General features: G+C 39.6%; 1 protein-coding gene across 1 annotated transcript in view; it reads left to right on the top strand.

Moving 5' to 3' along the window:
* The window catches only part of Lar (tyrosine-protein phosphatase Lar), a 2,342,166-nt gene that overhangs the window by 746,675 nt on the left and 1,570,017 nt on the right, over positions 1–25,474 (top strand). Inside the window, exon 5 of the mRNA XM_067136814.2 lies at positions 23,772–23,878. The gene's annotated coding sequence lies outside the window, so the exon portion shown is untranslated. The remainder of the gene's footprint in view (positions 1–23,771; positions 23,879–25,474) is intronic.

Here is a 25,474-nt window from a genome sequence, read left to right as displayed (position 1 = left end):
AAAGACAAAGTACCGCACTCCTCTCATTATGGCGCCGCCACTGATTTTTACAGACAAGAGTGCCGTGCTTGGTTTTGAATTCAGCGCTCGATTGTATGGGCGTACGTAAATCACTTTTGATGACAAGTCTTGACGATTGACGTTTTTAATACAGTATGTATTCACCCACGCTTCTCAAACAATAGAACGGACAATATCCAAGTCTTTAACAAAACCAATAGGGACCCCTGAATCAAAATTTTCTCACTGTCTGGATTAGACTGTTATGTAATACCGTAGTTGTTCTTTTCAATCAAAAGTTGCTTTAGTTAAAGTGAAATCACATGCCACATCTTGTTAAGAGGTAAACCATAATTTTCAGTGTCGATACTATAACAACGGTTGGAAAGAACAGTCGTACAGTAGCCAGGTTGCACTAAGATACGTTCAAAAAAGATTTTCGAATTTATTAAGGTGTTGAACACAAATTTTAGTGTTCGTATAGTGCTTCACACTCTTTCATAATATCATGTATTCATAAATCATTGACGGGTTTACGCAACGTAAACAACTATGCATGTTATGACAGTGACTTGATAGGATCTGAGAACGAAACATGTAATTCGGTTATTAATGTTTCCTTTCAGAGGTGCGTTACAGTGTTTTCATAAGTTTTGTAATTCGTGTTTCTGTGAATGAAAAGTATTACATCAAACATCATAATCAGGTAAGATGGAATCACTCCATTCCTGTTCAGTGAACTTTACAATAAATGCCAAAAAGAGATATGAAAATTTCAAAAATTTAGCTGAAGAATTTCTGAGGTAGAGGGACATAAACTGGGCACTTTTAACGTAAGTGGATAAATCACTAATAAGGCAGTTTTAAAGTGCAACGTGCCCCGTATGTCATTGGTTGGTATTATCATGAAGCTGAGACTAGCATACTTTGGCACGTTATGCGATCAGATGCACTGGAAAAAGCAATCATGCTAGGAATGATCAGCGGTACAAGAAGAGGAGGTCGCCAGAAGACTCGTTGGTTGGACGCCATTAAAACAGACACCACCTTCACCCTACAACAGCTACAGCTAATGGAGGCAGTGTGGAACAGGACAACTTGGAAAGCTCTAATTCATAGAATCACCGATGGTCGGATTCGACAGAACGGATGGCATCGTCATTGTTATCCTGGTGTAGTCCTTGCAAAACAGACCCTCCGACGAGGGTGTGCGGCATCAGCCTTATATGGGAAACTGTATTTTACTATAGTGAAGGATAAGACGGGTTGACACGGTGCGAGCTTACTAAAATTGCAACGAGTGACTCGCATGATGCGTGTGGAGCGTGTCGGAACTGGGCGAGACCGAGCGGGACCGAGCGGGACCGAGCCTAGCGAGTGAATATTCATATAAATCGCGCCAATCGGTCGGTCAAAACAGTTCGTGTCCAAGAACTGGGACATAGCTCCAGCCGCTATTTTATTGCTTCTACATAGTCCATGGCGTGAAACTGGTAGAAAAAGGACACGTTATTGGAGTAATGACTTGAATATTGATCGTGAGAAGTTCGGAGAATTTCATACGTTATACGAGGATATTCGGAATGACGAACAACGTTTCTGGAGATACTTCCGGATGAGTACTAAGACGTTTGACTAAATACTTCAGGCTATACGTGAATGCTGCGTGTATCCTTGAACAAAAGGGGAACCAATGTTTCCATTCTGAACGAACTGAGCATCAAGAAACGTCTGTCTTCCCATGTGAGCGATGTTACCTCCAGTTCCTTGGCCACATTTTCAGAAGAGAAGGTCAGAACTTAGAAAAAACATTTTGCAAGGCAAAGTTGAAGGCAGTAGACCACGGGAAAGAACAGCAAGTAGAGGGTTGGATTAGGCGAAGAAGATCACTAGCCTGCCTCTTCAGTTCATGTTAAGGAAAGCTGAAAACCGCTCTGGATGGAGGGATCTCGTCAAGGCTCGACAACGAGCGAAACGCTAATGATGATGATGATGATGATGATGATGATGATGATGATGATGATGATGATGATGATGATACGTGTTGCCATAGCCAAACAGAACACGACCTTTTGAAATGTAACAAGGTAATGCACAGTATTAATTTATGAACCATCATCAACTTGTCAGCGGATTAATTAATGTCTCTCCAACATCCTCTTACATTTTCCATACTTCCAGCAATGCAAATCTGTTTCTATATGCATCTACACTTTATATCTTCCCTTCTAATTTACCATATACCTCGTACATAGCTTCATAAACAAAATGATTTGTGCCTCCTACTGGTATGTTTATAGTGTTATAATTTATATTGTAATTGCAGTGTGTTTGACAGACTGAAACGTTTTTGTTACATCCTCCTAACATGAACAAGTCTCCTCAAGATACATATTTTGATTATAAATTGGGACTAATTTAGATTTCTATATTAATTCAAATGCATAATGCTAACCCAAAGACTAAGTAGGCCTGCATTATTTTATAAAATTGTTTGTATTTTTCGTACTTTTGGCCTTAGTAATATGTATATAATAAATTTTAAAATATAATAGAAATAAATTGGATGTTAATAGGTTAAACGAGAAAGAGGAAAGGAATGATTTCTTACCTCCCAGAGGAGACAGAAAGTTTGTAGTAAGGAAATTTCCATGGAGGAAGGGAAGATGGAAGACTCCCTTGGTCTCAGCAACTGTTATACCATCGAGGCTGGAAACGATTTTACGAAGGGAGAATGAAAGGGGGGAGTCTGATACAACTAGCAAGGAACATTCACGGAGTGCGTGACCGGTATAATGGTATAAAATCAAATACGATGGGAAGTTCATTTGTAATGATGATGCTTGTTGTTTAAATTGAGCATAACATGTAGAATATCGGCCCCTCAGCTGTTTGAATTGTTTGAATTGGGCCTAACATCTAGGACATCGACCCATCAGCTGTAATCAATGCTAATTGTACCAATTTTAGCTGTCCATAGCCATAATTACACATGTGTCCGACTCGTTGTCTGAATGGTCAGCGTCCTGGCCTTCGGTTCAGAGGGTCCCGGGTTCGATTCCCGGCCGGGTCGGGGATTTTAACCTTCATTGGTTAATACCAATGACCCGGGGGCTGGGTGTTTGTGCTGTCCCCAACATCCCTGCAACTCACACACCACACACAATACTATCCTCCACCACAATAACACGCAGTTACCTACACATGGTAGATGCCGCCCACCCGCTTCGGAGGGTCTGCCTTACAAGGGGTGCACTCGGCTAGAAATAGCTACACGAAAAAAATTACACATGTTCCTGAGCCCAGATAGGTATTGATATAATAATGAATACGACTGGGTACTCAGCTATAAATAATGACAATTTTATTAATTTTAGCTGTCCTGACATAAACAAGTTTGTGGGTCTTGTTATAGAAATCTTTTAAGCAAAAATGTAAGCGATAAAAGGCACATCAGATAAATGATGCATTTGTGCAGTTGGGAATTGAGCATCTCGAATCTTCAGTGTCGCAGAAAACATTGTCAGGAGTATCCAAGGCATCACATTCAACTGAAAATGTAGCTTTCTTCCAGGCACGCTGCTTAATCATGTCATTGAATAGCGGGACCTTGCACTGATTATGGATAAGCGCAACAAGATTCATGATAGCGTTATTGATCTGGAGGTCGATATCATTGTTGAGTAAAATTCGCGCACAACCACGTTTGGCGAAATTCTTCCATTGACCAAAAACAGTATATATTCAAAAGTTAAACAAAGGAAGTTGCACTAGGTCGAATGATTTTTACCTGTATGTGTTAATCCGAAATTACGAAGAGGTTTTGTTGATGGAATGAAAATGAGCGAGCTAAAACATGCGCTAGTTCAATCTAGTGGATCATTCATGTCACTTCGCCAATGTTCCTTTTAAGTGAAAACCATGCCAGGCTCATCTCATCAATTGAGAGCCTGTGGGTTGTGTCAAAACATTAACCCAATATGTGTTATCCGTTGGAACCTGGACTCGCGTATTTTCGACACTTTCTGTGGTACTCATGATGAAACTCAATCGAATAGATGGTCATTGGATTTAATGTACAAAACTGGTTGTATATACCGCATACACGCCCTCACTGTGTACGCTGTCTGGACCATATCTGAGATAATCAGATAGTGCTCCCACCAGAGCAGAGCTGTGTGGGATGCACAGTAGTACAGTTTGTACCTGCAGTCTAGTTGCTTTCTGCTTTTGATTTGAAGGTATTGAAGAGTCGTTTGGGATTAGGTATGGTCAAATGTGAGAGTAATTTGTTATGAAAGCTAGAATTGACTGGAACTTACTAATAGGGAAAAGAAGCTTACTCATTTGCTAAACAACGGGAAACAGAATAAACTAACGCCGACGAACAACCTTATACCTCGCAGCAGATACAACCTGTGTCTTTTATGTGGTTTATTAATGAGCTTTGTGAAATTAAATTGAATATAATGCTGTGGAGGATGAAATCGCTCTTCAACCGGATGCCTTTCAACGTTCAGTCCGTACGCCCATGTGAACGAAATACCCAGCCTGTATTCTCAGATAGCATTGTATTCCTTCTTCTTTGAAAACCTACAACCTGTTTTCCAGTCTTTGACCGGGTCAGGGATGTAATGAATGAATCAGATATAGGCTCTTATTACGATGGGGTCGCCACTCCCAAAGTGATTTTTATTAATGAGTGATAGATGCTATGAAATGAGTATGGGGAGTGTTGCTGGAATGAAAGATGACAGGGAAAACCGGAGTACCCGGAGAAAAACCTGTCCCGCCTCCGCTTTGTCCAGCACAAATCTCACATGGAGTGACCGGGATTTGAACCACGGTATCCAGCGGTGAGAGGCCGACGCGCTGCCGTCTGAGCCACGGTGGCTTTCCTTCTTCTTTACGCGTTATAAAATATCACAAACAACAACTGCTGAACTGTGGTGTGTTAGAAACCTTTTTTTATTTGCCTCGCGTTCTTTGTGTATAGAGCTATCGTTTGTTACTTACACTTTATTTTATGGTGTGTGGCTCCAAGGCTAAATGGTTAGCGTGCTGGCCTTTGATCACAGGGGTACCGGATTTGATTCCCGGCAGGGTCCAGAATTTTAACCATCATTGGTTAATTCCGCTGGCAGGAGGCTGGGTGTATGTGTCTTCAAATCAAAAGACCTGCATCTGGCCAGCCGAACATGTCCTCGGACACTCCCGGCACTAAAAGCCATACGCCATTTCAGAGGATCCTGGGTTTGATTCTCAGTCGAGTCAGGGATTTTAGCAGCGTCTGATTTATTTCTCTGACTCAGCGAGTGATGGGTGTTTATGTTTGTCTCATTATACCTCTCTCTTTCTCTCTCTCTTCCACACACTTAAGGTAACTCCTCAATGAGGGAAGTTATTACTCCTATGTTTAAACAAGAGGAAAATATAAATGTTTTGATTGCCTCTTTCAAAAAAAAAAAAAAAAAATCTAAGTACTACGCTCATCCTGCGTCCAGGTTGGTCAACGTAAAGGATTCCCAGCCAGCTTCTCAGGGAATGTCATATTTGGTTTAGTTTAGCGTGGGATCCAAGAGATTATTCGATGCGCCGATAACCATGTCATCAACTTCGACCTAACTGATGTACGTCTCCATCCGACACATCACGGCAATGTTACCCAACTCGAAAACTCAATACCTTAAATTCTAATACATTATTTTCATAAATAACACTTCAAGTTATCCATTTCTTATAACTATTTATTAAGCATAATGCAGTTAATGACAGGGAGAAAGTAGGAAGTTGACCAATAACTACCAAGTATGATCCTATTCTCCTGTCATCTGATATCAGAATTATTTCATCTTCCTTCAAAATCGACGACGAATACACCTTCATATCCTTTACATTTCCACATTTATTCTATTCAACTCTATCACTTCGTAGACCATGCATTTCTCATCTCATATCTTCTTAATAGCTCTCATTCTTTATAACATTTAATTTCCCTCGACGTTATTGCTTCTACGCTGGCTCATAATTCACATAGGGTGTATTTCTTCTTTGTATTATACAGCCATCGTCCTGTGTACAGTATTAGCATTACTATGTCTTGAAATCTATCTTAACTTCATACACCACGTAACCTCTTCAATACTCTTCGAATGACAACCACCTATACCTTCAGTATGACTTGGGGTCTATATATATTTACTCGTAACACATTCTCTAATAGAATTAATAGAATACGTTAATAATAACGTATTATTAATAGAATTAACAAAACTGTGGCTAAGATTAGAATTCACCAAATAGCTATTTGAATTCACTTACAACATTATCACTTCCTACACCAATATACATTGATCAGCACACTAATCATTCGTGAGTTCATGTGAAATAGGTTAGCTCTGAAGATCACGTTTGGCACATCGATTATATGACACTTGCAATTAAGTTACTGAAGTTATTTTCTACCAAATGATACCTAAATTTGAAAAAAAAAAACAACAACAAGAAACTTTTCTCGCTTCCTCCGCCTTTTTGGGATGGTCTCTTCTTCTCGGCTGCTACATGCGATCCACGCGGCTGGCTGCTGCTTCTCCGAGTGTCATCTCTGATCAGGGCGGTCGATCATCTTGCGCTAAATTATGTAATCTTGGGCGTCCATCATCTTAGAAGGACTCCATGGTGACGATCTCGTTCATGAAATCATAAAATACAATTCGTATCCAATAATACATGTTGTTGCCGTTTATTAAATCTCTAATATAGTTATTTCTCCAGGTATTATGGTGAATATGAGATTTTTGATTATTGATTCTGATTTTATTAGCTAATATGAGTGTTAAACTCTTGGTTTACTTCTTTCTCTTCTCTTGATGGATTGCCTGAATTTGTGTAGCGCTCTCGTTTTCTACCGATATTATATATCAATCTTCTGGAATTGTGGAATTTTCTTCACGTAATTTTCGCTGCATATCGGCAGTTGGATTAAAGTAAGGATTCTTGTTGATCTTCTCCTAGATGAGCTTCTTTCTTTAATAGCGATGATTTAATGTAATATTTTATCCTTCCAGTTTACTTGCATGTGTCTCTCAGAAAAAGTGATTCAGAAGTCATTTTTTTCTTTCTTTTAGTTGTTTCACCAATCCAGCTCCCGTTTCGTAGTCTTTTACATGACCATTATGATTATATACCTTCTGCTATGATGTTAATGTGGACTTCAGTGACTTATTTATACCGTTTGATGCCGCCGCTGGCCATTGTATTAATTTCGGTCTCCTTAATATTTCCATCTTATTACTAGCGTAATGGTACAATAGTGATAAGTCTAGGGCCCGGATGTTTATGCAGTAATAGGTTAGAATGCAAACTTCCTGAAGCGAGTAACAAGTATAGTCTACCTTCACAACGACTATGCTACGGGGTTTGCATAAACAATAGGGGTACGGCCCATCAAAACCCCTATAATTTATGTTACTCTTGCTACATTATGGAAGAGCGGGTGGCCGACACTTCCTACTTACCAAATTAGTTTGCAATCTAAGCGGTTACTGCATAAAAATCCGGGCCCTAGTGATAACACAGGGAATTAAGTGCACGTATCTTGACTGTGAATTCCTTTTGTATAATTTGTACTAAAACACTACTATTTTATGTAACGTATGCTGTTCTTCATAAGAATTATTATGACGTGTGGTATAGTATTCCACCAGTATTCTCATGAAAATAAAAACTACTTAGATCCATATGATTTGTTCATATGGTGAATCATTTAACCATACATTATTATTACAGTGGTAAAGTCACAGGGCCAAACAAACACAATGTGAGAGACTCGTGATGTTAATTGATAGTTCAAACATTCATTTCTACGAAAAGTTTTATATTTTCTAGTTGTACCAAGCCATGTATGGAAAACTGTGTATTTAAAGGGCAATATTGGAATATTGTGGTAATTATTAAAGTTGACTATATGATCAGCGTAGTGGCGTTCGGTTCAGAGAATTCTCGGTTCGATTCCCAGTCGAGTCTGAGATTTTAGCCGCGTCTGGTGTATTGCTCGGACTCAGGGAGTGATGGGAGTTGTGTTTGACTCATTATACTTCTCTCTCTCTCTCTCTCTCTCTCTCTCTCACTCTCTCTCTCTCTCTCTCACACACACACACACACACAAAGCACAAAGAAAGAAAGAAAGAAAGAAACAAACAAACAAACAAACAAACAAACAAACAAACAAACGACAGACTACCAATTACCACAAAGAACCGCAATAGAGAAACACTTCTTAGATCTATTATTATTTTGTACACTCATAATATTAATTTCATCTGTTAACTCGCCTGCGTTATAGGAGTAGCGTGCCTGCCTCTTACCCGTAGGCCCTGGATTTGATTCCCGGCCAGTCCAGGGGAATTGTGGACAGGGGCTGGAATGGGATTCTGTCAGCCTTGTGATGAGACCAACTAAAGAGCTAGGTGATATGAGACGCAGCGGTGCGGTCACGAAAGCCGAGCACTATTCGTCGAATTGACCACGTGGCACTCCAAAATCTGCTGGCCATCTGGGTAGGGAGTAATCTTCTTAGTAGACAATATTAAATTGTTCTCGCTTATCTTCTTCCGGATTGGTTATAGCTTTACTAATTCGTCTTGGCAAATATTTATACATTCTTTCGTGAAGTATCACGACAAGAGTAAACATAGGTGTGTTGAACCAAGGCCGTACCCAGATTTTTTTTTTTCGGAGGGGGTTAGGATTTGGGGGCGGGAGGATTCCGGAGAAAACCCTATAATAACATATATTTTTTACTTTCAAATATAATTTACAGAAAGAAAAGTTTGAAATTCAACGGGTGGAGTAGAAAGGTAAGTAAAGTAGAAAGGTAAATTCATAGCGGTCTCGTGGGTAGAACACGCTTTAACACATGCCTGCAGTGCGACGCAACGATTTTTATCATTTGTTTAAATATCGAAGTAACAGTATGTTTCACTGTAAGTATTCAAAAGTCCGGTCCCGCGGTGTAGGGGGAAACACGTCCGCCTGTCACACGGTGGCCCCGGGTTCGATTACCGGCCGGCTCAGGTGTTTTTAATTATACATGATTGAGTCGTCCTTAACGTTCCTCTCCTCACATTCAACATTTTACACTTCCACCATTTACGAAATACACGTAGGTTCCTCACATATGGTGCAAGTAGGGGCAAAAGGTTCTTCCTAGGTCAACGCCCCGAACAGACAACATTAAAATAAAGTATTTAAAATATTCAGAGGTTTGATTCATTAAAAACGTATCCTAGCGGCTAGATAACATGAATATATTTCTATATGTTTATTGGAATTGATTTTTAAGGTGAAAAATATATTAAGAGCATTAAAAACACTCGTATATCTCTCCATAATTAAAGTTTCCTTATGTTTTTAATAAATTTGTTAACTATTTTCATATTTCTCTTCGAAATAAAAGTGATCTTACAAAATGAAACAACATATACGGGTTTTGAATTAGCCTACAATAAATTAGAAATATTTTAAAAACAAGCATTTGCAAAATAAATAATTCAATGTAACCTATAAAATCTGTGCCATGTTTCTCTATGAATATCTTCCCGGCTCTGCCACGAAATTTGAAAAGTGGTATGAGGTCTAGGGGCTGCCTGGCCGAGGCGTTAAAGGCGTGCTCGGTTCGCCCGGAAGGACGTGGGTTCGAATCCCCGTCAGAAAGTCGTAAAATTTAAGAAACGAGATTTCCACTTCCGGAGGTGCATATGGCCCTGAGGTTCACTCAGCCTACGCCAAAAATGAGTACCAGGTTAATTCTTGGGAGCAAAGACGGCCGGGCGTAGAGCTAACCCCTCTACCCCATCACGTACCGAGGTTAACAATGGTGGAAGCCTTTACCTTCCACTCCTCCAAGGACCTTCATGGCCTGTACGGAGGTGACTGTGCTTTGCTTTTGATATGAGGTCTAGAACGGCATCCACTCAGTCTTGGGAGGTCAAGTGAGTAGAGGATGATTCGATTCCCTCCTCAGCCATCCTGGAAGTGTTTTTCCGTGGTTTCCGATTTCTCCTCGGGGTAAATGCGGGGATGGTACCTAACTTATGGCCGCGACCGCTTTCTTCCCTCTTCCTTGTCTATCCCTTCCAATCTTCCCATCCCCCCACAAGGCCCCAGTTCAGCATAGCAGGTGACGACGCCTGGATGAGGTACTGGTCCTCCTCGTCAGTTGTATACCCCGATCTAAAGTATCACGCTCCAGAACACTGCCTTTGAGGCGGTAGAGGTGGGATCCCACGGCGAGTCCGCGGGAAAAGCCAACCCTGGAGGGTACACCGATTAAGAAAGGAGAAGATATTCATAGAGAAACATTTAAAAAATTGCACATATTTTATAGGTTACATTCAATTATTTATTTTGCAAATACTTTAAAAAGTAATATTTCTAATTTATTGTAGGCTGTTTCAAAACGCGTATATGTTGTTTCAGTTTGTCAAGTACACTTTTATTTCGGAGAGGGTTGAAACCCCCCCCCCCCCCCCCCCAGGGTACGGCCTTGTGTTGGGCACAGCGGACCTTTCTTTGGAAACAGTAAGGAATATCTTGCTCCGAAGTAGCCGTGGAGAAATCGTGTAATCTTGTCCAGTTAGATCTGAAAACCATTAACCAAGAAACTGCAGTGGAAAGCCTGTTAGGTCTCGCCGCTAAGTCATCCCGAACTTCGAGGATACAAATCCTCGACAATCTCGTATTACTTGTGCCTCAGTTCTCGGCTTCATGGTGTGGTGATTAAGAGTCATCAAGTCTGTATCGTCACATTAAAATGTCTCGTGTCCTGAGAAGGGAGTTCAACCAAAACGTTTGTAGTGCACTTTATAATAAACGACATTGCCTACTGATGTATGTTCCCCATAGAAGAAAACTTTGCCCGTAAACAAATATTAAGAAAGGAAACAATGAAATGGAACCTGTGTTGTGTAGGAGATAATCTCATTTGCAGAAAATATACTGCGTTCTAATCAAATCTCACGGCTCAGTTTAATAATGGATATTTCTGGGGAAGATGTACTATTACAGTGATAGAAAATGCTGGGGGACACAAGTTGTTGAGGTGGTGATAGTTTTTGTTTGGTGTTTTAGGACTCATTTATCACAGTTGGTAATAATATTAATAATAATAATAATAATAATAATACCGGTAATAGATTACTTCCAATTTAATACCTTTACGGTTTTCAAAGACGTCAAGGTGTCGGAAATATTGTCCCGCAGGAGTTCCTTCACGTGCCGGTAAATCTACCGACACGAAGCTGACGTATTTGAGCACCTTCAAATAACACCGGACTGCGCTTGGATCGAACCTACCAGCTTGGGCTCAGAGAGTCAGCTACTCACCCACAACCTAGCGGACCGCGAGTAAGATATGCTCAGTTTTCACCATGTTCTCAAGCTTCTTCTTTCTACCTGTATTTTTCATCGACACGGCTGCTTCTTTCTCAATCCTAGCCTCAAATGTTCACAAAAAGAAGACGCATCAGCACAGACATAACAGCAGCACAAGTTGCCTGTCTTGCACCTAATAAATAAACGAGGCCGATGAATGAACGTAGAAATGGCAATTGTCTCTTACAAAAGTAAAATACTTTACCCTCTCTATTTTACTTATCAAATAGTCTTAGCTTGTGACTCGAACATGCGACTCGAAGTTCTAATCCCGGCGCTATCAGCAGCAGCCCTGAATGTTATAAATTCCACCTTTCCCGTGCCGACTTGAGCAGATCCTGGGATGGCTTTTTATCTCTAGTGCCGGAGTTGTTTTCCCAGTGGCCATCCTTTATTAATTTACACTTAAACCTAATAGAGAGTAACAAAGACCATTACACAATAATTATGTAAAAGTTGTATCAAAATTCAGTACTAAAATTTATAGGGTTAATAGAAGGGACAAAAACAATTTTTTTTTAAATTAAATAACCACTGGTTAGAAATCAATGGTTGAATTACATTTCGAGTTGGTTGAGAATAAAACCATTACATGTCAATTTAATTGTAATATTTTACAAACGCTGTTCAAGTGTGCATCCTCTTGTTTCAATTACACGTTTTGCAACGACTTGCTTTTGCCTGGCGTACATGTTCGAAGACCCCGTGCATAAACTGTAGAATGTACGACGTTGCAAGAACCCGAGTGACGAGATCTTCTTCAGAAGTAATTTGAGTCTCATACACTCTCTTGCTCTGCTCTAAACGAACAGAATGTGTATTATTAGCGGTTTTGAAGAATGAGAGATACCCTTGCAGTACAGTTTCTGATCTCGTCAGTCAATAATTATATGCTTGTCAGTGGACAGTTGCAAAGTGCCATTTTAAGAAAGTGTTTGTTTTTTTCGCTGGGAAGGTACAAGGGATCAAGGAGTATTACATATCATCGGGGCTAGATGGTTCTTAAGACCACCAAAATATACGATTGGTTTTAATTCCCCAAGCTCTCCCGTATGGAGGATGGGTGCAATATGCCATCCATTTCTTCTGAATGGTATTCTCTTTTCTGGTAGTAAATGGGTTATTTGAAAGTGTAGAGCAACAATTTCTTCTTAATGGAGATACTTTCCTTCCTTGTGATACTAATTTTACTCTAATACAGAAAAGAAAAGTAGTCTCAAAGGTAAATGTTCCCAATTGTCTTCATAAATTACATGAAGAAGCTAGAGGATTTAAAGACTAAATTAGTTGCTATGAGCAGTGCATATGTCTTTGATACTGAAACTGTGGCAGTTAAGATTGCCGATACAAAGACATTGATTATATCCAAAGCTGTTAGCGTCGGCTATGAGAGAACCGTGACATTGGTCATAAGGTAAAAGTTCAGAAAAAAGGGAAAAACGTAAAAGACATAATCAGTAAAGATTTGAAGGCCATGATACTCTCTCTGGCCAAGCAAGAACAAGAATAATATAAATTTCATATGAAATGTTCGCAAGACTTCATAAATTGTGATTCTTGTTTATTTCTCAGCATAGTAATCTTAACTTTATCATCAATCTGTTGTAAAAGATCGATCAAAGGTTGTAATTTGTTTCTGACTTAATCCTAAAAACAGATCCCATACATTATTGATCAGAAACTATTTCTTGTCAATAAAACTTACTGTTCATACATTTTTGCACTTTGTACATTTCTACTGATATGTATCCACTTCGTTTCAGACCCATAGTTATCTACCTAAGAATGTTTGTTTCGGGTTCTTCTATTATCCCTAGAAATGGATTATTGAATTTTGATACACAGTGTATATTACCGGTACGTGTATTGGGCTGAAGACAGACCACCACTGTCCCCAGCCGAAAAACGATATAAATGAGAGCTGCAAGAAACAGAAAAATCGCGCATGTTCGGAGATCACCTGATATTTTTAATTTATTTTAAGTCTGTTGACTTTGTAAATGTCGTCGTCTGGAAAAAAGGACTCGGCTCATCAGACGCAGTAGGTTGACCTAGTGACCGTTTGATAACGCAACCTAAATAATGGCCCGTAATGTGAATGTACATTAAGCTTTACATGAACCGAGCGTATCTGGATTTTGAAAGCGCATTTTAGTTCGATAGTAGCACAGGACGACACTCCCCCATTTCCTGTCCGAAGTAGCTGGTTAATTACTGCTGTAGCAGCTCCGCTCTTTAGTATCGATATTTAGGCTACTCTACTACTGGCTGTTACCGAAGTGCATCCACCATTTCCTAACCTCAGTACTTTTATGTTTATTACTATTTTAATTACCTGGAGGCGCAGTTCAGTTGGAAAAACGCTTACTGTCCGGTAAGCTAGGAAGCTACACTGTATACAAACTCTCCGATTCGAATGAGGAACGTTTTGCTCTTATATCCCGATGCTCACCTTTTACAATGAATCACAAGGTGTGGAGAAGCTTTGAACGATCAGTTGGCCAATTGTCGTACAGTGTTTTCAATCTGTCGCTCTAATTCTTCAGCGTTTGCTCACCCTTTGGCTTGCTAATTCATGATGTTAGTTTTCCTTTTGCATTAATTCGTTATCATAATCAATGCGTATGTATTTCTTTTTACAACACATTGTACACTGTTAAAGAAATGCGGTTAAGTGTAAGGAGAGGACCCTCAGTCGTAATTTCGCGACTAGGAATAAAGGCAATAATAATAATAATAATAATAATAATAATACATCCAAAGCCGGGTTATCTTCAGAGCCAAAGTTCATAAGTGGCAAGTTGACACCAAGAGGAGGAACCAAGGAAGAAGACCGGAACAACATGGTCTCAAGAGAGAAAAGAAGCACACAGCAAACGAATGAAGGAAGTGTGGGCACAAAGAAAGGCAAATGCCTGTCTCTAAGTACTTTGCGTAGTCCTAATTGGCTCATTCGCAAATAATGATGATAATAATAGTAATAATAATAATAATAATAATAATAATAATAATAATAATAATAATAATGGAATGGCTATACACGAGTGATGGTCTATATAGTACTGAATTACAAGCTGAATACATTAGAAGAACTGGAAAGAAAGATTATACGGAAAATACTCGGTCCGCTAAAACCTGCAAAACGCTGGAAATTAAGAAGTAATGATGAAATATACCGGGATATAGCAAACATAACAGACACAATGCGGAAGAGGCGATTGATATTTTTTGGATATTTGTACAGAATGGATGACTACAGATACACCAAACAGTTCTTTAAACATATTTGGAACAAGAAATCAACAACAACCTGGATTCATGAAGTCAAGAAAGATTTGGAAAGAAACGACGTAAGGGAAAAATAAGGAACAGGAAGAGAGATTCTTAGAAAAAGAAGTGTTTAAAATGGAAGGATTTCAAGGTCGGAAGGGAAAGAAAACAGCCTCAAAATGGTCCGAAGAGACGAAAAGAAGGCATTGTGAGCAGATGAAGGAGAATAGGAGGAAGAACAAGGAACAACAAATGATGAAGCATTGAAATTGTCACGTGGTCCCTAGAAGACACTACCGGAGAAAGAATAATAAAAAAAACGGGCTTTACATCGCACCGACACAGATATGTCTTATGGCGACGATGGGAGAGGAAAGGACTAGGAGTGGGAAGGAAGCGAACGTGAACATAATTGAGGTACAGCCCAGCATTTGTCTGGTGTGAAAATGGGAATCCCCAGAAAACTATCTTCAGGGCTGCCGACATTGGGACTCGAACCCACTATCTCCTGAATGCAAGCTCACAGCTGCGCGGCCCTAAACGTACAGCCAGCTCGCTTGGTCACATCGAATTTTACCAAAGCCACTGAGTTTGTTTGTCCAACCCTTGTCCCGTTTCGCTACGGGGTTGGAGATGAGGTGAGATGAATCTGCCGTGGTGGGTTTTTATGACCGGATGCTCATCCTGACGTGAGCCTCATCAGAGGAGTTAATGAGACGAAATGAAAATGGAAACCTACAATCTGTTTTCCAGTCAGTGACCGAGTCAGGGATGGAATGAATGAAGCCCGCATCTTGCGACGAGGACAGGAATTGTGCCGGCTGCCGAGGCCTGTCGCACTCCTCTAGGGCAATGATTAATGACTGACAGATGAAATGAAATGATAATGGAGAGTGTTGCTGGAATGAAAGATGACAGGGAAAACCGGAGTACTCGCAGAAAAACCTGTCCCGCCTCCGCTTTGTCCAGCACAAATCTCACATGGAATGACGGGAATTTGAATCACTGAACCCAGCGGTGAGAGGCCGACGCGCTGCCGCCTGAGCCACGGAGGCTAATGAGATGAAATTAATGACGTGATGTATTAGGAAAGGAGAGGGTGAAACCCGGTGTCGGCACTTAGCCTAGTCCTGTCGAATAGCACCAAGGGGTCTACTCAGTGCTTAACGTCTCCATCCGACGGACAAATCAGCGTCAACAGCGTCATATGCCCCCACTTCGTATGAGCACTGCGGGGAAGCATGGAATTTAACTCAGGCTTTTGGCACGCAATCTAGTGATTAGAAATTGTATACCCCCAACTCCCGTACCCTGCCAGCCAACATTTTGGTGGTGAACATGTCTTCGGCGAACGGGACTCGAACCGGCCAACCACGGTGTCAGACCGTTTTAGGATTCAATGCCTTAACCATCATGGCCACCAGGCGGGCTAGGAAAGCGACTGTGTACGAATAAAAAGTAGACATAATTTCATGTCCCTTGGCAACACGGACTCTGTTACTATAGTTTATTGCTTGCTAGTTCAATTTGTTTCAACCAAGCAAATTGTCTGCTAGGCAGCTGTTCTCTTGCATTCGGGACATTGTGGGTTCTAACTCCACTGTCGGCAGTCCTGAAGGTAGTTTTTCGTGGTTTACGATTTTTACACCAGGCAAATGCTGGGGCTCTACCATAATTGCGGCCACACTCGTTTTCTTTCCTGATCCTAGCCATAAACCTTTTTCTGTTGGGACGATGTTAAAATACTAGCAATATATCGCTCATGGGCTACTATAGTGGCACTCCTCAAAAAATACTAATAATAATAATAATAATAATAATAATAATAATAATAATAATAATAATAATAATAATAATAATAATAAATACGAATTTGGAGTTAATGCACTCTCCAACATTGCAGGTTAATCTTCCTTCCCGCAGCAACAGTGGCATGTCTTGTAGTTCAATATTCCACCAAACGGCAGAAGAGCCGCTGTTGCATTCTCTGCTTTGTTGTTTACATTGGTTGCAATATTGGTGTTTCTTAGGTTGCACCTGGCGCTCGGCAGTCGCGAAGCACATTCTGTTCATGAATAGTGATACATTGCAAGTTGTGCCAGTGTTGCAGAAGTATGTAATCATTGTCTTCAGCCCGCCAGAAACTTTAAATTCATTTATCTCAGAACTTTTTTTTTAAGTTGTGCTACTATTGTAGTCCACGAGCGATATATACCGGGCGAGTCCGCTGCGCCTGTCCTTTTCTATTGCTAGGCATCCCAACGAACGTCACTGGTGGTGTGATGGTCGATTCTCCATTGGCGACTTGCCGTACACCAAGCAACAGTCGCCTTTATCCACTTACTGCACCATCACTTTGCAAAAACATGTATACGACAGATATTTATACGGTTATGTAAAAAGTACGTGCCAATTATAAGCTTTCAGTAGGTTATGAAATTAACGCTAAAAGCGATGGCATACTGATAGGAAACGTGTGTGCATTTGTGAAGCGGAAGTAATTGTCCATCTAGTACGCTTTTCGCTAAAATGCTGGCTGGAGTCGCCGTAGTGTCATAGGTTAATTGGGATGCTGCTAATATAACTCCGGTTGGTGGGTGGGTTCGAATTCCACATAAGACTGACAATTTTATTCGCATTTTGTACTTCGAGAATCATCCACAAAGCCAATGTATCCGAATACCCTGACGTCGTGACTTATTTATGTATTTATTTGTTTTTATTTAATTAATTAACTTGGCACTATTCTAGGACTGCTTATGTGGACGTTGTAGAAGCCGGGCTGGACAAGTACAGAATGGTTGGGGGTTTGAATTCTATTGATGGAGAAACAACCTGTTAGTCCAGTAAGTGTTCGAAGGATAGCCTTCTGCAGTAATGCACGTTTCATCACGCTGTTACTCATTGGCTGAATGGTCAGCGTACTGGCCTTCGGTTCAGAGGGTCCTGGGTTCAATTCCCGGCCGGGTCGGGGATTTTAACCTTCATTGGTTAATTCCAGTGGCCCGGCGACTGGGTGTTTGTGCTGTCCCCAACATCCCTGCAATTCACACTCCACACATAACACTCTCCTCCACCACAATAACACGCAGTTACCTACATATGGCAGATACCGCCCACCCTCATCGAAGGGTCTGCCTTACAAGAGCTGCACCTGGCTAGAAATAGCCACACGAAATTATTATCACGCCGTTGACCCGACATTCTGTACCCTTTACTTGATTTTATAAGATATTAGGCTACTTCCAGCGATTTTGTCGGCAGAGTTGCATCTTCTTGTTCAAGAAATTCGTTCCGTTCTTCCAGTCTGTTTAAGAATAAGTCCTTTGAACAATGTTAGAGTAATTTAAAAAGGCTATCATTAACTCTGTGCTGAAACCTTGGCATCTAATATCTTGGAGTTCGAAAAGAAATGCAACGAGCTCGATATGAAAATTAGCGTTTCCAAGACTAATGTGGTGTCACTTGTAAAGAATCTAAGAGGATCCGGTCGATGGTACGAAACTGAAACCGGTGGATCATTTCAAGTACGTAGGGGGGTGTGTTCTCCCAGTACGGTGCAGTAGTATAGTAAGTGAAGTTGTTTTCAAAATGCCCTTACTGTACGGGAGTGACAATGGGTATATTCTAGATATCTTCTTCATAAGCTGGAAGTTACAGACATAAAGATAATGAATAACTGCTGGTACAAACAGGTGGAAACAATTGCAGATGGCTCTCACAATGAACGGGAACGTATGAAGCGGCTTTGGTGATTGGAACGTTTGAGGCGAATTAGGAAAGATAATTAATCTAGAAGAATATTGGACTCGTCGAGTAGCAGAGAAAGATCAAGGTGACGATGATCGGACTCAGTTTGTAGTAATTTAAAGGTAAGGTATGAAAAACTAAAAGAAACTTCAAAGCTTGTTATAAATAGAGAATTATGGATACGTTTAATTCATGTACAGAGGCGTTGCGTCTCCGAAAACCGTGATAGTAATTAGTGGGACGTAAAACCATTATTATTATTATTATTATTATTATTATTATTATTATTATTATTATTATTATTATTATTATTATTATTATTATTATTATTATTATTTGCTTTACGTAGCACCGACACAGGTAGGTCTTATGGCGACGATGGGACAGGAAAGACCAAGGAATGGGAAGGAAGCGGCCGTGGCCTTAATTAAGGTACAGCCCCAGCATTTGCCTGGTGTGAAAATGGGAAACCACTGAAAACCATCTTCAGGGCTGCCGACAGTGGGATTCGAACCCACTATCTCCCGGAAGCGAGCTCACAGCTGCGCGCTCCTAACCGCACGCCCAACTCTCCCGGTATTATTATTATTATTATTATTATTATTATTATTATTATTATTATTATTATGTCCGGCTCCATGGCTAAATAGCGTGATGGCCTTGGGCCCAGGGGGTCTCGGGTTCGATTCCCGACCGAGTCTGGGATGTTAACTTTCAATGGTTAATTCCAGTGGCTCGGAGGCTGGGTGTGTGTGCCGTCTTCAGCATTAGAATTCATCACAGGTAGGGCCCATTCTCATAGACGCGCAGGTCGCCTATACGGCGTCATCTAAAAAGACCTGCACTCGGCCTCTTCGGAGGCCACACGCCATATATACAGTATAGTAGTAGTAGTAGTATTAGTGGTAGTAGTTAGTAGTAATAATATTTATAGTTACATCACGTGTCTTGTTTTAATTGAGTTTACTATACCGCTACTTAACTAAAATACTTTACTAAATAGTCTATGGACTGATTACTCAAAACACACGCGTTTGAATTTAATCTGTTATGCTTGAAGATTGCCTTTCTTCATTAAATTTCTTGCCTTGATCGATCCACGGGAATTTAACTTTTCCCACCGTTTAATTCTGATATCCAAAAATTTACGAAAACTAACTCAAAAGCTGAACTTCATGGATTAGTAGTCGGTAACACTATATCAACACTGATCAACTCAACTAATTCGCTTTATGTGTTGTAGAGAATACGATAACGAAGGTTGTGCTCATAAATACAAGAATTCGTATAAGAAGAAACACAAAACGACTTGGCCGTTGTTTGAAGTCATATTTTCTAGTATTGCCGTGTTTGTATTCTAAATAAATTACACTTTTCACAGTCGTTCAGCGTTTTAATTGAGGTGGTCAATTGATGAAATGAAGAAATATAGTACGGTACATCACTGATGTAAAGCAAGTTAAAACTATTAACATCGGTGTGTACGTTTCATGAATACCACTGACTGCGTACTGTAGAATACGTGAATACTTTGAAATTAATAGACGAGATTCATTTAGCGGCAAACTTCTTTAAAACTGAAAATGAAAACCTACAACCTGTTTTCGAGTCATTGACCAGGTCAGGGATGGAATGAATGAAGCATATACAGGCTGTTAGTACGATGGGGTCGCCACTCCCAAAGTGATATAATAATGACTGATAGATGCTATGAAATGAGAATGGAGAGTGTTGCTGGGATGAAAGATGACAGGGAAAACCGGAGTACCCGGAGAAAAACCTGTCCCGCCTCCGCTTTGTCCAGCACAAATCTCACATGGAGTGACCGGGATTTGAACCACGGTATCCAGCGGTGAGAGGCCGACGCGCTGCCGTCTGAGCCACAGAGGCTTCTTTTTAAAACTATGGATCCTAAATTTTAATTGATTGGTTGAATTCGTTCATATTGTAAACAGAGGCCTAAACAGAAAGCAACACGTTTTTTCTAGAAGATCTTGGCATGCTTTATGACCAGGATATTTTCATTTATTCTAAGTTCTTCATATTCCTGTTTTGATCGCTTGGCACACGTACCGGTACTGTAAATATAAAAATGGGACTTACTGACTTTGGATTCTACCCCCTCCATTTATTTTTTGATACTTAAATATCTCAAATACCTATTGACATTTTATAGTATTGATTTTGTAAAACAATATTCGTGAATATTGGATGGTACAACACAGAACACAAAATTTCCTGTTCAGTAACGTTCACATAGTGTGGAGGATGTAATTTGTTTCTTGTATTTTTTTTTTTTTTTGGCCAGAAAATTACAATTTTCTCATTCTATTATCTAGTTATTTGAATACATACTTATTGTGGAGTATTTCTTTAGCGGAAAGAGTGGTTGTTGTGTTATTGTTCCATTTTCTTTAACTGTAGGCGAATCTCGAAAGTTTGAATTGAACAGATTTAATTCGTCAGTTGTCATTTTATGAATCTCTTTACTAAATAAATGTTATAACCTGTGGTTAATGTGTAGATTGTGTAGTTCTAGTTATACGGTACTCTGAATTTTCTTCTATATATTATGTTTTCAAAACCGGAGTATTTTTGTGTACCCCTGTCACTCTTAAAATCTGAATTTTAATTTGTAAATCGCAATGTCGTCTTTACTTTATCATGTATTAGAGAATTGAGAAATGTACGTTAAACACGTTTTCCTGCAATTCGTATTAAATATTGGCATGCTGATAATCCAGAACAACACGTTAGTTTATTAGCTTTAATATATCTTAGAGGTTTTTATTTTACACGTTGAATGAATCAGTTGCTTTTTGTGTTAACGTTGTTGTTTTTGTTAATGGGTCTTTTTAGATGCTCCAAGCAAGTGTAAATGTTTTACTGAACGTTTGGGGCATATATAACTGAGTATGAAATTTTACAAATATTTGAAAATGTGCTTGGTTGTCATGAAGTTCGAGAGAGTTGGCTACACGGTTAGGGGTTGTATGGGTGTATGCTTGCTTTCCGGAGACGGTGGGTTCGAAACCGACTTTCACTGTAGACAGCCCTGACGACGGTTTTTCCGTGGTTCCCCATATTTACACCATGTAAATATTGTGATTGTTTCTTGATTCACAGTCCTAGCCCTTCTCTACCCCAGTGTCGCTGAAAAGCCCATATGGATTAATTACGACTAGCAAAAAATATAAGTGGAATACATTTTCTGCTTATAAAACATCATTGTTTATACAGGCTAAGGTTTCTTTTAGTTTTATTTGAATAATAATAATAATAATAATAATAATAATAATAATAATAATAATAATAATAATAAAGTAGCCTTAAAACATATTTGATATTGTCAAACTTAGCAAATTTCTGTACAGTACTTACTGTGACATTTGGCTGCATGTAGCTCCATACCGAGACTTCCTTAAGGTAACTGCGGTGCATTCAACCTGGATGGCTCTAAACTAAGAATAAGCACCATAACGGCAGATTGAATTAGCGACGTATGTTCGAATATCTGTTGCTATATGTGTAGCACGAACGAGTACCTTCTCACGCTGCACACTTTGGTAGGAACATTACGCTGAGCAGCGCGACGCACACTGAAGTCTCGAGCGTGTGCGTGGGACGCCAATGTCCCTCCCCAGCGCCCGACACATTTCATCACGCACGGATTATTTTCTTAATAAAACTGAACTCTTACGGAGTTAGAGCAGTTGAAAGAGCAATGCGTGAGCTGGTTCACTCACCACAAACATCTCCCGGCGACAACCTTCCCTGCTGCATTACCCACCTGTACGTACGTAGAGGAGGTAGCGTTCGCGAGTTTGCCGTTAGAGGTCTCGGTAATCGGGCGGCCCGTATCGTCGCGACGCCCCAGAAGTCTGTCAGTGCGCGCTTTGGAATTGGCGAGAGATGTGTTGTAGTGTGGTGGTTGTTTTCTAGTAATGTTGTGATAGCGAGTGGTGTGCGGTGCCAATGGAAGAGATGGGAACAAGCATGACGAACTACTGCTAATAACAACAACAACACTATGCGGAACAACACAACTTCTTCCAAGCGTCTGTTGATTGCCCGCTCCATTATACAAGACTGAGAATATAGTCAAACAAATTTCCCCCCTTGAGTTACACCAACTATGCATTGTATTCCAGAGGCCCGTCTTATATGCATAATCAATATATTCACTATTACAATTTAATGTCCCTTTCTCCGAAAGAATGTTAGTTCTTAAAAAGGAAGTCAAATATTTTATTCAACACCAAGGACATTGTTAATAATTAATTGTTCACTTTCAAAATACTTTAAAATGAGCCGCTCGAAAAGAACTTTTTATTCATCATTTCTTGGGAATAAGGTTTTAGTTCCTTTTTATTCATAATGGTTAGAAAAATATACTAGCTATGATTTTATCAGTTAAGTGTCCAGAGTAGTTCGTTAAAGAAGTAATAAGGCCGAGTATAATCGCTAGTCCAGTATACCTTTTGTGTGATAAAGAAAGAAAATAGTATATTTTCAATTAGCAGTTATATCGTCATGTCTCTAAAATAGCGAAACAAGTCTGGAATGTTTCCCTGGATTTATCCGAATCGAAGTAATTATTGTTGGAATCATCGCAAGAAATCTTCATCACTTCCATCTGTTCCACCCTCATCTTCAACCTTCTCATGTACAATCATCGAGTTTGCTCAACGAAATAGCGGTAATAGTGGTAATGATATTATTGCCCGGAAAGTTGCGTTGACTTTATGAAGATTATGCTACCGTATTATTAAATAACACAAGTAATTTCTTCTCGGTGTTTCAGTCGGAAGTGTACCTTAAAATCCGTGTGTTAATACAGTGAGATTGTTAGAAATTTCTAAGGCTTATAAATTCATCAGTGCTTTGATGTTCGGTTGTTTTTCTGTATTAAATTTTCTTGTGTGAAAGCAGGAAACATATCTGAGTGGTGTTATTTTTTTTTTCAAGTTTAACTTGTTTGGTGTTATTTTAATCGACACGCACAACGTATTATGAAGCTATTAAATTGTCTAATTGAAATGTCAGAAAGTTTTCTAACCATACTGTGAACACTGTGCTCGAAGACGCGGGCTGCTATTAATTGTTGCCGCTGCTTTGTGAAGTGGCATGCTACAGCCGCGGTCAAGAGGAACATCCAATCGATAGTCATTTGTTTTCCTTCCCATCAGCTACCCATCATCTCTGCCCGTGTTTGAAGCCGCTGCTGCAGGCCAGAGAGAGCTAGATATATATATATTTAGTTGCAAAAGAGAAAAAAATGTTATTCCATTAGTATTTTTTTCTTGTCCCTGATTTAGGTGGCGCAGAGTTGCCAAGGCCCCTTCTATCATGATGCAACTTTGGCAGATATACTGCACCACTGCCATTCTGCTAGTCTTAACTTGTTCCCCAGCCTCAGCCGAAGGTAAGTTCAAGACTTCTCTTATTAATTGCTATGAATTAGGTTATTACCATAATTATTATCGTAGGACGCAGCGTGATGGATGTCTTGTTGGCGTGTGTCGTTGCGTTTCTCTTGAGCGGTGAGAAACACTCGGCTCGACTTCAGTTTTCCAGTATCTTGCATTTAGCATGGAATTTTATTCCCTTTCATTTTCCTTTCGTTCTGAAGTGTAATCAATTTGCTGTTCTACACATTGATGCATTTTATTTATTTTCCCCATTATTTCTGAGCATTTCTGTTTGTCGATCATGTGTGAATAATTTTGTGATCAGACGTTTCCTCCGAAAAAATCTACATCTTTTTTGAGGGCTGATACCAGTTTTGCGTGGGAATTTCATGTAAGTAATGGTGATTTTATAATACGTAGTTAATAATTATAATCATTTTAAGTTTTCTTTGATCATATTGCCCCATAGTGAAAGCCCAACCCTGGGGAATCACTTGACTGCTTGCTGTGAAACAAATTAGAAGTAAGGAAGTACTATCTTGAAAAGGTTCTGCAACGTTAAAGTTGGCAAGAGAAATATTATGAAGCAGAATTGGAGATATCCTGTTCGACATCGCTAAGATTTAGACCCGAAGCTATCGATCTCTAGTTTGATGTGCAGGAGTTTCGACACACAGTCGCACTGTAACACGACCCGCTGGACATTCTCGTCTTAGTTTTGTCTAGAATGCCGATGGTTTTCGAGAAATTATTTTCCAAATCTGTATCCAAGAAGTTTTCTTTTCTAAACACCTTCAAGTAACGTCATTGTCTTTCAGTATTAGTAACCATTACCTCACATTTTGAATAAAACTTATCTTTGTGGAGTACACCTGTCTTTCTAAGGTTGAGGAGACGGTATTGTAAACTTTTGGAGAAAGCAATCCTATTTCATTTAGACAAATTATTTCTGTTTGTGCTCATGGTATCAAAATAAGTTTATAAGTAAAACAAAACTTGTTTTAGAACGTTTACATCTCCTAATTCTTTACTTTTTATATGCGCAACGTGTGGTATATTTTTATTTTCTGTTGTTTTCTCTGATTCATAATAAATTACATTTCCTGTTTCACTGTGGACAGGAAATTTCAAGTTATACAGAACAATGTACAATGTCGCGATCAGATATAATTAACGAACATCTGAGTATAGATTTAACACTCTAGAGATGTAATGTATCTTCTAATAGTCAGTTGTCTATCTCGGAACATTATTTTGGTATATTAGAATAATTAGTTCCTTATTTGTATTTTCTTGCTCATATACAGAGCCGTAATAGTAGTCCGGCAGCAGCAGAATTCAAATGGCACAGACTTTGAAATGAACAGTACATTTTGCTGAAATCGTTTGCTAATACTTTATAAATATAAATGCTCTCAGTACATGTCGATAACTTTTGTTTCTCCTGTAGGAAGAGAATGCTGATGACATTCTGTTCTACTCTTTCATTTTAAAATATTTTCATTTAAATCAAAGCAGATTTTTGAATTCTTGGAGGCGAATATACCCGGCAATAATACTGACCGTGCTCGTTTGTAATACTCATAGAAGTAAGAAACCTTAACCTGTAC

This window comes from Anabrus simplex, chromosome 1, assembly GCF_040414725.1.
Source record: "Anabrus simplex isolate iqAnaSimp1 chromosome 1, ASM4041472v1, whole genome shotgun sequence".
Lineage (NCBI taxonomy): Eukaryota > Metazoa > Arthropoda > Insecta > Orthoptera > Tettigoniidae > Anabrus > Anabrus simplex.
The sequence above is the reverse complement of the archived record's forward strand: the minus strand, read 5'-3'. Positions and strand labels throughout refer to the sequence as shown.